The following is a 14,416-nucleotide window of genomic DNA, read 5'->3' on the forward strand; positions in this document are numbered from 1 at the left end:
TGTGAAGCGAACATATCAAACTTTGTCATTAAATATGAATAAACAAGCCTAACTAGGTGCCTTTGCTGCAGCTGAAAAGACAAGCAGCAGTACTGGCGCGGCCATCTAGAAGTTATGTTACTTTCGGAGAAGAGAGATTGTTTTGTGGAGCATACCCATTATTGTCCTTGACATAGGTCAACCATGGCAATCAAAAAAGTTGTTCAAAGTGATTTCAAGTGCTTTGATTTGTGTTAGCAATTTTTTCCGACGTCAACAAGCATGCACAAATGAACTGCATAAAAATGCAATTTGAAACCAGCCAGGAATTAGCTTATCATGTTTTGTTACAAGTGCTGCTGTCAACAGATAGGTGAGTTGAGATGATGTTTAACATATGGGCTGCTCCAAGTTAGATTAAGTTGGTTAAGTGCATGGCAAGTGGCAATAGGAATTGTGCAAGAATCAGTAACTCACAACTGCTGCTGTGATACAAACAGGCTAGACAGGATGAGATGAAGCAAGGCCTCTTTAGGTTAGGCATAGTTAGGCTACTTTCATGGAAATGAACATTGGTATTTTGTAAGAAATAGTGACAAACTGTTTGCTGTTTGTTTTCCCCGACCCCTATCTTAACAGAAGCTGGAGGTATGTCTATTGTGTTTGAATTGGTGGTGGGCTGATATGTATGAGTCCAAGTTTTTGTTTTGTTTGAGTGTTTTATGCTTGCTGAATTTTCTGTTGTTATTTTGTTATTGAATTCCTTTGCTTTGTTTTGTGCTTAAAGTGCTCTGGAAGGGAGGTGCAAAGTGCAGCATCAAATTATTGGTGTTCATAACTTTTATTCCCATTTACACTGTCATGAAATTACGATGTTTTAATATATTCTGTTTCACTTTAATGGCCTAGGATGTTAAAAAAACAAAATGGTTTCGTCAGGTTTATGACATTACGTCCATGCCAATTTGAAATAGATGTATTTGTTTGCTGAAGCATCAGTCACGAGATCATAAGTTCCATCGTTTGTGAATTGATTTTTTTCACTCCTGCATGGTCTTTTTGCGACGGAATTTTTCACTCCCATCCTAATTCAAATGCGATTCTAGCTCCCTGCTTTAACCTGCGCCCGGCCGGTGGTCTGAGACAACCGTGCCCGGCCGGGGGAAGTTTACTTCCTCCCTGGAATCTCCAACTTCCAGACGTGCGAAAAAGACAATTTCTTAAGGTTTCGACATTTGTCAAATAACTTAAATCAAATGTGAGGTCACCGGAGGTCAAGGAGGGTAAAAAGTGTCGCTCTGATGGATGAAGCTAAAACATGCGTCGACACTCAAGGACATATGTCGAGGGCATAGAAATAAGACTATAGCGAGTTCATTCCGACCATTTCTGTTCTCCCACAAGGGTGAAGTCAAATCAGGTCACCGTTCAATGTTGGTCTAGCAGTAACCTACAAGAAGGACACCCGATTTGCTTTATTAGGTACAGCTGTGAGGTAAAAGCATCCCAGACCCATAAATATAATTTTAGGATGAACTAGAGCTCGGCTGAGGTCAGCTTAGGTTAAATCTGTAAACCACCCAAATGATAAACATTTAAGTGCAAACTGCGTCAAGTGACCAGTACAATGCCTTTCTGTATCAAAAAAGCGTGCCAAATATCGGCAGGTACTCAAGATCGCATGACTGTGGTATACATTATGCATAGTCCCTTCGGTATTTGGGGACGTGTTTGCAACAAACTGAAGGTAGCTATGTCGGTACATGAAATTATGCTTCAGAAGCTCCACAAAAAAACGATATAGAGTTGGCTTCACGTGTTGCACTCATTCATCTCGCTTCTTCTCCACTGACAACAAAGGTCATTGACCTTGGATGACCTCACATAACCGCGTTTGACCTCAACGTCCTTTCGTGACCTAGTTTGACCTCATTATGCACCAGAATGACCTTGCAACGTATTTTTGGTAGAGCACTCGGGCTATGCGTCCCGAAGTACGTACTTATCTGATACATCTGGGTATTTTAAGCTCAGCATGTGTTTTGCGGAAGGCACTCATGGGGGTAGATCATCACCTGGGCAAAGGTCACGTGCTCTGTGGTCATACATAGTTGTGGATCTGAGCTGGCAGTCTTTTTATCATACGTTAACAACAAACCACACAAGCATACGTACATATTCACATTATTCACGCGACAAACTGCAGAATTTGACCTCCCTTGAAGTCACCGATCTCACCACTTTCGTGCGATCTGAGATAAGCAAACTGAAGGTGATATCATGACTAACACTGCAGAACGTTAGGCAATGTCGAATAACCCACAAGAGTTTCGCACAGTAAAAGTTTTCTAATGTTAACGTCTTTTATCTGACCTAGGCCACTGGCCCTGGCAGATCGGAACTTAAGAGGTGTACGAACGATGTCAAATGTATAGATTTACAGGTACTGAAAATTTGGTGTGGCTGCAAGCGTTCGTTTTCAAGATGTCCCCCCCAAAAAAAACCGTAGTGCAAAAGTTAACTTATCCTGTCCGGGCACGGGCTAACATTTTGGTGCTTGCGGGTACGGGCTTTCAAACCTTGAACAACCGGCAGCTCTAGCACGCATCTGTAGCGGCCCATCGTCACATCGATAACGGCTCAGCGTCCACGTCGCTTACGGCTCAGCGTCCGCAGTGGCGACAGCTCAGCGTCCGCAGCGGTGATGGCTCAGCGTCCGTAGCGGCGATGGCTCAGCGTCCCCAGCGGTGACGGCTCAGCGTCCGCAACGGCGACTGCTCAGCGTCCGCGGCGGCGACTGCTCAGCGTCCGCGGCGGCGACAGCTCAGCGTCCGCAGCGGTGACGACTCAGCGTCCACGTCGCTTACGCCTCAGCGTCCGCAGCGGCGATGGCTCAGCGTCCCCAGCGGTGACGGCTCAGCGTCCGCAGCGGTGACGGCTCAGCGTCCACGTCGCTTACGGCTCAGCGTCCGCAGCGGCGACGACGGCGCGGGGCCCACGTCAGTGACGGCACAGCGTCCGCAGGAGGGACTATAATATCGGCATGTGTGATTGCCCAGTGTCTCCAGTGGTGACGGACGGCTCACTCAAACAGTAGCTCGGCGATTCTGCCATTATTTTGCCATAAGTTTATGTTCACCGCTTGCGCAGCGTCGTCGCCCGTCGACAGCTCGTCCCCGAGTGACGTCAACCCTTAAAGTTATTCCAACCCTGATTATCTACATCAGAGCGTGGTTACAACCGTCTGACTCCTGAACTGGAACCATCTGGACGGACAAAATGCATGCATTTATGTCAACCATTCGGGAGTATATTTGTATTTGCTTCCTTTTGTGACAATCTCAATATGCCACATAACCCAGCCCTCGAAGCAAAATGCGACGGTTGGCAAAGCGAAATTCAAGTCAGCCGCCATAGTGAAAGTCATCTGCTTCGATAAAAACTGAAACATCGTGACATGATTACCCACTCTGCTAAGCATAAGCGGGTCCGGCTGGAAGCTATGTCAGACGAATACTGTTGGATGAAATACCTGATGGTTCGAGTACCACGCGTTGGTGAAGCGTGCATGTTGAGTTTTTCAGCTAGCCCAGGATTCGAACGCTAGACTTCCCGACTTGGGGCTGGTCGTGCCCTTGGTTAAACCATAAACATCGACTCGCACGGCTCGAGACCTGGAAGCTGACGAGACATGGTACAACGTCATATGGACGGGGCGCGCCATGGGAGCTACGCTTGGTAAACTGGCGAGTTGGAGCCAGCCGCGAAACAGTTATACGCTATGCCCACCTTATTGCAAGTTATCCAAGGCCTGTAAACACCCTCTGGGTCCATCGTTGGCACGGACTCGAAAACGTGGCGGTGTTCGCAGAGCGTTTGTTGTTGGCCCTGTCCGGTGACCTTGTTGTCTGGCTGGCCCTGTCTGGTCGGACCCTGTATGGGTCAGCGAGATGGACGGGGCGTCGTTCTAAAGGTGACGTGTGTGTGTCGTCAGATGCCGTCTGTTACTGGGGTCAGCGTCGAAAGGCATGGGAGAGCGGAACATGTGCGGTCTAGACGACCAACTTAATGCTTACAAAGTTTCAAGTCACTTCAGAAAGTCGGAGGCCGTATCATCTTTTGGCATTTACGGCTTCGACCTGACTTCCGGCATGTACCAGCCTAAAAAATGTCATTGGCAAGCGCAAGCGGTTCACTAGCGAGAAGCCAACGTCTCCCAGGGTGGCAGCGCTTGTTCTACGGCGTCGTCTTTGCCGGGCGTTGCCGCCGTGTCGGTCGATGCATGCCAGCTGAGCCTGTGGCAACGCGCCTGCACCTGCGCCGCGTCACCGGGCGACGTCAAATCGACATGAGAGCGAGGCTGTTTGAGGGCTGGGTGCGTGCTGTGTTGATTGTAGAACCCTGTTCGTACATTGCCCGCTGCCCGCGCACCATTTTTCTGAACATTCTGTAAAGATATCCACTGTATGACTCAGGAAATGCATTAAAACGGCGTTCGGGTATGGCCGAGTACAACACGCAAAGGGCAGAAAACCATGGCGAAACAGGTGAAAACCACGCGTTGCGTGAAAAGTGAGGGTAGCGCACGCAAAATCGACAACATATCGTCCCTGTGGTTCAAACATGACTGCCACCCTTTTTATTGCAATATTCTATAAGCAAGCGCACTCCTGTCTTTTTACCGTGGACAGCCCTGATGTACACCAAATCGAGGCAAAGAGCATCGTATTGTTCACACACACACACAGCAGAGTTAACGTTTGTAACATTCATATAACGACTGAAGACCTGTCACGCTGTATCTCGGAGGTGCCGCTGACAGAAGCCGCTCGCATAATCAAAAACGCAGGTGCAGTTATCCTGCGTGCCAACCTTCTGGCTATGCGCCGTCTTCAGTGCTGCCATCGACGTTATTTGGAGGCGGATTGCCTCTGTTCGTCAGCTGCCAGCGACCCATGTGAGTGGGACTGAACAGAGTGCATACCTGAGAAGTCTGCAAGCAGCGAGCCGGGCGTTTTTCAGATATTTTCCCAGGATACGGCATACAGATCATAAGCCCACAGATCGTCAAGGTCGACCCTGATCAGCTCTCAGTTGTGCAGCACACCGCCCCTGGTCTAATCTAAGCTGTGCAGCACACCGCTCCTGATCGACTCTAAGCTGTGCAGCACACCGCTCTTGATAAACTCCCAGCTGCGCAGCACATCGCTCCTGATCAACTCTCAGCTGTGCAGCACACCGCTCCTGATCGACTCCAAGCTGTGCAGCACGCCGTTCCTGATCCATTCTTAGCTGTACAGCACACCGCTCCTGATCGACTCCAAGCTGTGCAGCACGCCGTTCCTGATCCATTCTTAGCTGTGCAGCACACCGCTCCTGATCCGCTCTTAGCTGTGCAGCACACCGCTCCTGATCGACTCAAAGCTGTGCAGCACGCCGCTCCTGATCGACTCTTAGCTGTGCATCACAACGCTCCTGATCCACCCTCAGCTGTGCGGCACACCCCTCCTGCTCCACCCTCAGCTGTGCGGCACACCGCTCCTGATCCACCCTCAGATGTGCGGCACACCGCTCCTGATACACCCTCAGCTGTGCAGCACACCCCTCCTGGTCCACCCTCAGCTGTGCGGCCCCTCTGATCCACCCTCAGATGTGCAGCACACCGCTCCTGTTCCACCCTCAGCTGTGCGGCACACCGCTCCTGATTCACCCTCAGTTGTGCGGCACACCGCTCCTGTTCCACCCTCAGCTGTGCGGCACACCGCTCCTGACCCACTCTCAGCTATGCGGCACACCCCTCCTGATCCACTCCGAGCCGTGCAGCATGTCGCTGCGTCTGCCGGAAGTGATGCATGCGGCCTTATGAAACAGCACCACGCAGGACGTGCCGCGCGCCTAACGCTGCCGAACAGGTGGCAAGGCTGTTCCTAAGGACGGCAAATTCACCCCTGCTTCCACGGCTCAGCTGTGTTTCCCAGGGACCAAGAATCATCGGTTCCCGCGCCAGTTTGTCCTTTGCCTATTGCATGACTAAAAGACATTGTACGTGGTTAATTCCACGTCGCCAGCCTTGGAGCCAGGCCAAGAGAATGGGCTACCCTTCGTATTGAGCCACACGTGGCCTGGCCTCCATACGCGCCTGGCACAATGCATGTCACTCACGTGTGGGAGCATTGTTTGACTACAGAGACCATACGGCACCTTACGTTGCCCGTCCGCAACTTGAAAAATGTCGCGAGATTAACACCGACCGCGCGTGCACCCCCTCCCCCACCCTCTCCACCACCCTTAACATTCGCGTAGTAAATCTGTTGCGTGGTGATGCGTTTTGTAAAGCCAGAGATGCATGCAGCATATGCAAAAGACGTAAGGTCCTGGGCACGATTACGAAGGAAGTCATGGTGGCTGCAATTTTCTTGGTGTTTCACCAGGGGCATGACCTCAGCCGGTAGTCTAACCTGCTTGAAATGTTAATACGCGCGCAGTGGTTGCCAAATATACAAAGATGAAGCCACCGAAAATTTTGCGCTCCACCTTCCGTTTATTTTTAGCTAATTTCGGAAAGCCTTCAGGAGGGGATCTCGCTCTTCAGCCTGGCCGAGCCAGGCTAGTAAATCTTCATTTGGAAATGAATCGATATCACCCAAAGCTGCTCAATTTGTACATACGATGAATTGTTCATAGTGATAATGATGCTATGACAATATGTTTTATTGGACTGGGAATTCCTACAGTTTACTGGAAGTGTGAACTTCATGAAAACTAATTGCCCCCCTAAGCTGCTTGAATTTGGCGGATATGGGCCAATAACATTTTTTATCATGACGCTATCACGCAAGATACCTGTGCCGAACAGAGCATTTGAGTTTGCAAGGAACAGTAGAAAATAAACACACAATTGCGGGGTCATGTCTAAGTGCGTGCCAAACCCATGTTGCAAGGCCAAGCACGACGGTGAGGAAGCGATACACCTGACTGATATTGAACCAGGGATTACGAAAACAATTTGATTGATATTGAACCAGAGAGTACGAAAACAATTTGATGAATATTGAACCAGCAAGTACGAAAACAATTTGATGGATTTTAAACTACAGCAAGAAAAGAAAATTCCCACTCGGGGTCCTAATGAAATGCAGTAACAACTGCGCATTATCAGTTATCGCATTTTCCAAAAATATGTATGGTGTGCATGTCTTTACAGGCACATTGCGATGCAGCCGCTTTCCAGCCGGCTCTAGCTCTAGGCACTGGAGTGAAAACATTGACCACACTCGGACAACCTTGGAATGCCGTCCAGTGATCATCTGGACAGGTCTGAGTAACATCACATGGTGAGCTATTTGATGCTAGCAAATGTGATAGAACTTCATTCGGGTGGAAAAATCGGTCCCATGAACGAGAATGTTTGTGAAGGATGCATCTTTCCCTGTAAGGGGGCTCTTAGAGCAGGGTTCTGCGGTACTGTCCCCTACCTTTCCGAAGATAGAGGGGGACGCGCCCTCCCCACCCGTGGAGGCCCCGCCCCTTTCAGCAGGCATATGCAGGAATTATGAGAAGTGTAGCTGTTGAAAGAACAGATTTGACTCCATGCTTGCAAACGCAAGTTAAAAATGCAGGATGACAAAAGCAACCAGGGCAATACCTCGATGGCGTCTGACGACGTTTGCTGGGGACTTGAAACAAGAATCCATTGTTAGCAGCTGGCAAAGGATCACACTGGTATGATTCGCGCCCATTTTATTGCTGTACGACACTGCTGACTAGAGACTAGTGACAGCAGGGGCGCGGTTCGCAAAATGTGTTGGTGGCGGCTGAGCATTGAAGAACGTTATTCCGGCCGCCAAACGATTCCAGCATAGGCTGAAGTTTGTACTGCGCAAGACCAGGCACTAAAGGAAATATTTTTTCGTATATCATACATGACGTAAACATCTGTAAAAATACGATAAAATTGAAGTAACATTTCGCGCACCGTGACAGCTATCAAAACATATGGGTCTCATGCTGGGCTAAACATAAAAGCACAAACTGCTCCATGGGGTTCCGCAGGGTGTGCACCATACACTCTGTGGTGCCCACGACATCCCGGTTTCAGTTGTAGCAACCAAACTGCTGTGGTGCGCCAAGAAAGTGATGGCGCCTCGCCCTGTCCCTGGGGCCGACCACCGCGCACTGACTGCCGCGGACGCCGCTGCGACGGCACCACACGCGCTGAGCCGGTGCGCCGATACAACATGGCGACAGGCTTTTGTTCTGAGCAGAGGAAACAGCAGATGGAGGTGTGCTGGCTGGCTAGGTCCGAGAAAGCATTTGTCCGGCTGCCGTTCGATGCGGTCCGCGTGACGGTGACGTGACGGCAAAGGCTCACGTTTGTGACCCCTCACGACCCCACCGGGAATTACCAGGCAGTTTGTGACGCGGCCACGTGACCGATTTCACTGACCCAGTAGCCTGATATTACTCCCACGCAGCGCGCAAGGCACAAGCGTGGTCGGGGCATGTCACGGTACTGTTTCGCCTAACCTCGTTACACTACGGGCATGAGCCGGTACCAGCTCAGCGCCAAATAGCCTCCGGCACTGACGAAAGGTCATGGCCCCTACTTACCCCGAAGCTGCCCCGGTATATTGAAAACACGGTTTCGATGTGGTCCAAGGATGACTACGACGCGCCCACAGACAGTCACAAAGCAACCACAACGCGCTCTGACTCGACCAAATGCAAGGCGTTCTTAGAACAGGTGTGCTCGCGGACGCCAAACTCTAGCCGTGTTTCTGGAGTGATCCAGCACCTACTGGGCTCAAACTCTATCAATGACACATTGAGCTTCTTTCGTCTTTCAGAAATGCTTCACAGGCATCGATGACGAGCACACAGCCGTGACACTCAATCTAACGACGGGTCCACCGGTCACCAGTGACGTCAGCAGAATAAAATTAGAAACCTGAAATTTGCTTGTAAGTGTGATGAACCAGAACATTCAAGCTGTGTTTAAATCACCCTAAGATGCATCCCTGGCAATTTCGCCACCTCTGCACCTGTCGCAGCGCAATGGAGGTACGACACCCAGTCGTTGGCACACTTGTGTGCTCTAGAGCGAAATTTGAAAACAAGAGGGGTAGTCCTGTGCATCATCTGCATTTTCTGTTTAGATCATTCCCATTGTCTCTTGAAACTGACAGGTCAAAATGAGTTTAAAACAGCGACTGCAGCCTGTTGCGAAAATCCTCACCCCACCTGCTACATATAGCACTAACAGACCAACGGATTAGTTTTTTCTCATTGAATGAGTGCATTCATAGCACATAGTCGCCAAGACACGACCGCGCCCGCCGGCCGGGCTTAACAAGAACAAGAAGCTCAGCAGCTTATTTTCACAGAATACACAGCCGAACCGCGCACTTCTATACCAATGGCTCAAAACCGATACACGGTACAGTCCGCGTTTGCGCGTTGTCTGGAGGCTGCGAACAGATATGAGTGTCCTCTTTGGCCCCGTTTTCACTGCTGAACTGTTTGCCATTTCACTCTGCCTCGACTATGTCTCACAACTTCAATTTTCGTCGCCCCCAATACTCACTGTTTCTCTCAGCTCCGTTCTAGCGGCTGGGAACACCCAAATGCTCGACACCGATCTAATACTGCTGATGGCAAGAAAACTTGCGGTGCTGAGAGAGAATTGAGGAGAGACAACGCTAGGTCTGGATCCGAAGCCCAGTGGGACTGTCTGCCAACAAGTCAGCAGACCAGGCGTCGAAGTCTGCCACGCTTCCTACAACTGGCAGTGCAGTGCGAATCCCTGAAAACGACTGGCGCTTCATAGGAAATGAGTATATGCTTGCCATATGGTGAGCCGGGTGGAGCGAGGAGCACCATACAAACAATCTGAAAGCTATGAAACCACTCATTGACACCTGGGTGTCATGATTTCTGAAATATGAAGATGTAACACACGCCTACGCATTGACAATACGTTCAGCACGCACAGCACGCACATTTCGATCAAACAACTCTCAAGAACTTCCCTCTTGCAGCAGATGCGGCGAAATGCTGGATATGGAGTCATATCTTGGTTGACTGTCGAGAGGTGCCCGCCGAAAGGTAGAAATTATGCGGTGGTCCTAGGCCACTGACGCAATTAATCGGAAAACACCCTGAAATAGAACCTCACCAATGCCCGGGCTTTCTGGACGCTACCGGCCTGCATGTCGTATGCTCACCTTATTAGGGGCATACCGCTTAGCAACTAGTGGGCTTGAGCGAAATGGACTCTGTAGTTGATGCGCTCACAAACCTCCAGACATCATCACTGGTCCCAAAAACCCACCGGCCGGTATTGCGCGGCTCGAATAACGCCTACAACTTCAGTCGTCGACAGGCAGCCAGTTGAGGGCGTCGCTGAACATGGCCAGGACAAGGCGCTGGAGGGACATCGACTTGAGTAGACCATTGGAGGCCGATTGGGATTGTGGAAACCTTCCGTCAAAAATGTTTTTTCAACGGATATACCCCACTCCGTGTTGACAAACGGCGGGCAGGCGCACAGGCAGGCAGACATAGTCCTTTATTTGGGCAGCATATTAGTCCTTACCAGCGCGTAACGCCCAAAGATGGCAATCTCCGTGTGACATTTAACGCTTCCGTAAGTTTTTTGTGGCGTTCCTACAAGCATTCGAGTTCACAACACAGCATCGGCGGGGTCAGGCCGTCACAAGGTAATGCAGACCGACACTCATAAGACGCAGAAGATCGGAGCCTGAAACGGATGATGCCACATCACGGATATAACGCCGATGAGATACGGTTCTTGGGATATTCAGAGCTTTTTGTCCATTCAGAAGAATTGCGGAATGCGCCACTTGCGACTTTCATGCAGAAAACATTCCAAATGCAGCAAAATCATTCATTTTTGTCCACCATTGATTGACCTAGCCTTTTTTAATCACCACCCTACATTCTCATCAACAAACGGCACATTTTCAGACTGTGTCAAGGCTATGCCCATGCAACTACGGATGTGATTGCATATAGCTTTGAAAATTATGCAGATGCAGAATGCAGAACGTGCTTTTGATTTTGAAGTCGTAAAATAATCCTGCCGATAGCAATTTTTCTGTAGAAGCATATTTATTCAAGACATTAATCCCTCCGTGTCAATGTTTTGTTGCTGCGAGACCTGGCATAAGCAAAGGGTATTTTGTTTCCAACCTCATCAGAAAAAGCTCTCAAACCCTGGATCTCCATATCTTAACTTCCATCCCAAGCAGCACCAAGTAAACCTTGGGAACGAGTCACCTGGCGTTGATGCGCCCAATGTTGGATTTCGATGTTCATGGCTGATCTCGCTCATAGTGGTTGCGCTTGGGAGTCTCCCAGGCTGAGAACCGCGGCAGGGCGACAAAGGATCGATGGTGAGGCGGCGATGTTTCAGCTCGCGTTTCAGCCGAGCTGAGGTCGCGTCCGCCATGAATGGTGGGAATGTTGGGCCATCGCCCCCCCCCCTCCCCGCCCCACCCCGCCGCTTGCACTCAGCCTCGAACGAATCGACCTTCGTCATGGGAAAGCGGAAAAAGGCTTTAATTTCAGGGTTCATATTCATGGTCTGATCGTTGCCATGGCACCACGTCCAAAGTGCCATGACCAGGGTCACTCCTGTCGTATGTCCTCGCACATGAAGCTACATCCAGCGTGTTTGACTGTGGCTGCAGTTGAGTGGTGTTGGTTACTATTCGATTCCTCACCTGCGCGTCTTTTAAGATGTGATTCAGTGTGTTAACTTGCGATTTATATTTTTTAACTTGGACTTGATCTGATTTGTTTGGACTTCATCTTAACATCAATTCGATTTTACTTGTCAGTTCGTAAATTGACCTCACTGTCCAAAATTGCAAGCGACAAGTTGCAGTGCGCCATATAGCCGACAATGTATTGTAAAGATATCCGTCATCTATTTTGACGAACAGACGTAACAGACGCCGCCCGGTGTGAGATCAGTTCGAACTTTGAACGAATGCTGCACGCAAAGCCCAGTTAAAGAGAATGTTTCACGTTTGAAAATATTGAAGCAATCATCAGATATTGTGAAACAGGCACGCTTCTACCTATTGGTGTACTTTAGGTGGAAAAATTGCCCTAGACAGCACAACTTTCTGTTAAGTAAAAATGCTCCTCGAAACGTCATTGTTTGGTTACATCATCGCACCTTACTCAATATTGATTGAGAGCCAATGGACGGCTGCTCTGTCTCGAAGGCGCGATCACAAACGCCAAATGTAAGCGCTCCGACCATTTTGTTCTCGACCTTCATGGTCGCATGGTTTTTGGAACGGCAATATTGGAATGAAGTTATCATAACAGCATGCAAACCAAGGTGATCTTGAATATCCTCCCGAAATACTCTCCCCATTTTCTCGCGGGAGTGTAGCTCAAAGGCTTGAGTTTCAGTATGACTATTTCGGCTGAAAACCCCATATAAATGTGGATCAATCACTTAAATTAGATGAATTTATACACGATTGGTCTGATTCACTCGAAACCAGCCATTAAATAATGCATTGTTACATGAAGTCCTTTGTTGTTGCAAGAAGCCATTTTCTCGCGAGCGTGTAGATCAAAAGCTAGAGGTGTTTAGGTCTTAAGAAGGGCAAGGCTCTAAACCACCGAAATGTCTTTAACATAACTATTGCGGTTCAAAACCCCATCTCAATGTGGATCACTCTCTTAAACAAAGTTAATTTCTACGCGATCGGTCTCATTCATTCGAAAGCAGCCATTAAGTGAAGCTTTGTTACATGAAGTCTCTTGCTGTTACAAGAACCCCGTTCCTCCCCCCCCCCCTTCCCTCGCCCCACACCATAGGGAAGTAAGACGTCCGCGATGTGAAGCATTCAGCAGAGAGCAATGAAAATGTACATTTCAGTTCATTACAATTGCGTGCCACGAACTATGCCGCAGGGTGTGCCATACAGGAGTATTCACCTTTTCGTTAGCACGCAAAATGCACTTACAACACGATAGCTGCTTCCACATCCTGTGATTTTTGACAGCCGTTGGCGATACACTACACCTCCTACGTGGGTGTGCGTCGACAAGCCGGTTTTGATAGGGTGTGAACGGGTATTGTCTTGCGTTATGGAAACCATACACCACGCCATGGAAGCCGTTCTATTGGCACTAGCGTGGGATCAGCAGTATTAAACCTGACAGTGTTGACAGAGAAGCCACATAAAATTGAAAACAAACCAGGCCAACGAGAAACCCCAACGTTTCCGGGTTTCACGTATATGCTACAAGATTATGCAATTAAGTGATATTTCCAGGTGTAATACCATTAGATGCCCTTGTACCACGGATGTACGCGATCAAATCACACGGTAAAAACGCGCTAAAAATATAACAAAAGCATCTGTGATGGAATAGGAGAGAATCCATATGGAGAAAAAACCTACATAAAACAAATATCTGAAACAATTGGCAAAAATTAGCTCACCAAACACGATCATCATATCACATACAAGAACAGACATGTGGCACACAACGGCACTCAATACCAATTACTTTAAGCAGGCAGAATATAATTTGTCTCACACTGTTTAAATATGGCTTATCACTACGGCACACATGCTTTTTGAAGAACCCTCCTCCGACTCTTTGTAAGAGTTATAATGGGGCGTCTTGCCATTTGTGCCTTTATTGCCAATTTCCTGTTATATCGGCTTTAAATGGCTAATTGACCATAGTTAAATCTGGGTAACTATTTTACAGCTTTAAATAGACAGAATTTTGAGGAAATACAACTGCAGGAAGATCATGATATTACCAGTTGATTCACGTTTTAAGCTTGGAAATGTGGTTAAAGTGTCATATTGTTGTTTAAAACAGCTCTGCCATATTGTTGTTTAAATTGCAATTGGACAGCGTGCAATAAAAATGTCTTTTCAGGCATCGTGTGGACATCAGAGCGAAAATCATAGAGCATGAAATATGGCGAAATTTCCATAAGAAAACATCGGGATGATCTAAAAAAGGATTGGGTGTGCGGGAGGTGTCGCGCAAATATGGTGTGCCGCTTAAAACACTCCGACGTCATCGCGGCGGTGGCGTGAAATATCCGAGAGAGCAGCATCTTGGAAGGTACGACTCAATGTTCCCTTCCTATGTGGTTTCTGTCTCAAGAATGTGCCTCTCAAAGAACACGTTCTTGGGACAGAAAATCGCCTTTTTGACTTGACTACCGTGGACGTACGGAAGCTTGCATTTCAGATGGCTGAAGGTAAGAAACCCCGCATCCGTTTCGAGATCGATCCGCCGGAAAAAAAAATGTCCATGCAGCTTTCTGAGCCGCAACCCAGATATCAGCCTCGGAGAGCCGCAAGAAACCAGTATCCATCGGGCAATTGACGTCAACAAGGACGTGGTGGTTCAGTTTTTCGAG

Source organism: Pollicipes pollicipes, unplaced genomic scaffold (genome assembly GCF_011947565.3).
Source record: "Pollicipes pollicipes isolate AB1234 unplaced genomic scaffold, Ppol_2.1 Scaffold_7261;HRSCAF=8764_pilon_pilon_pilon, whole genome shotgun sequence".
Classification (NCBI taxonomy): domain Eukaryota; kingdom Metazoa; phylum Arthropoda; class Thecostraca; order Pollicipedomorpha; family Pollicipedidae; genus Pollicipes; species Pollicipes pollicipes.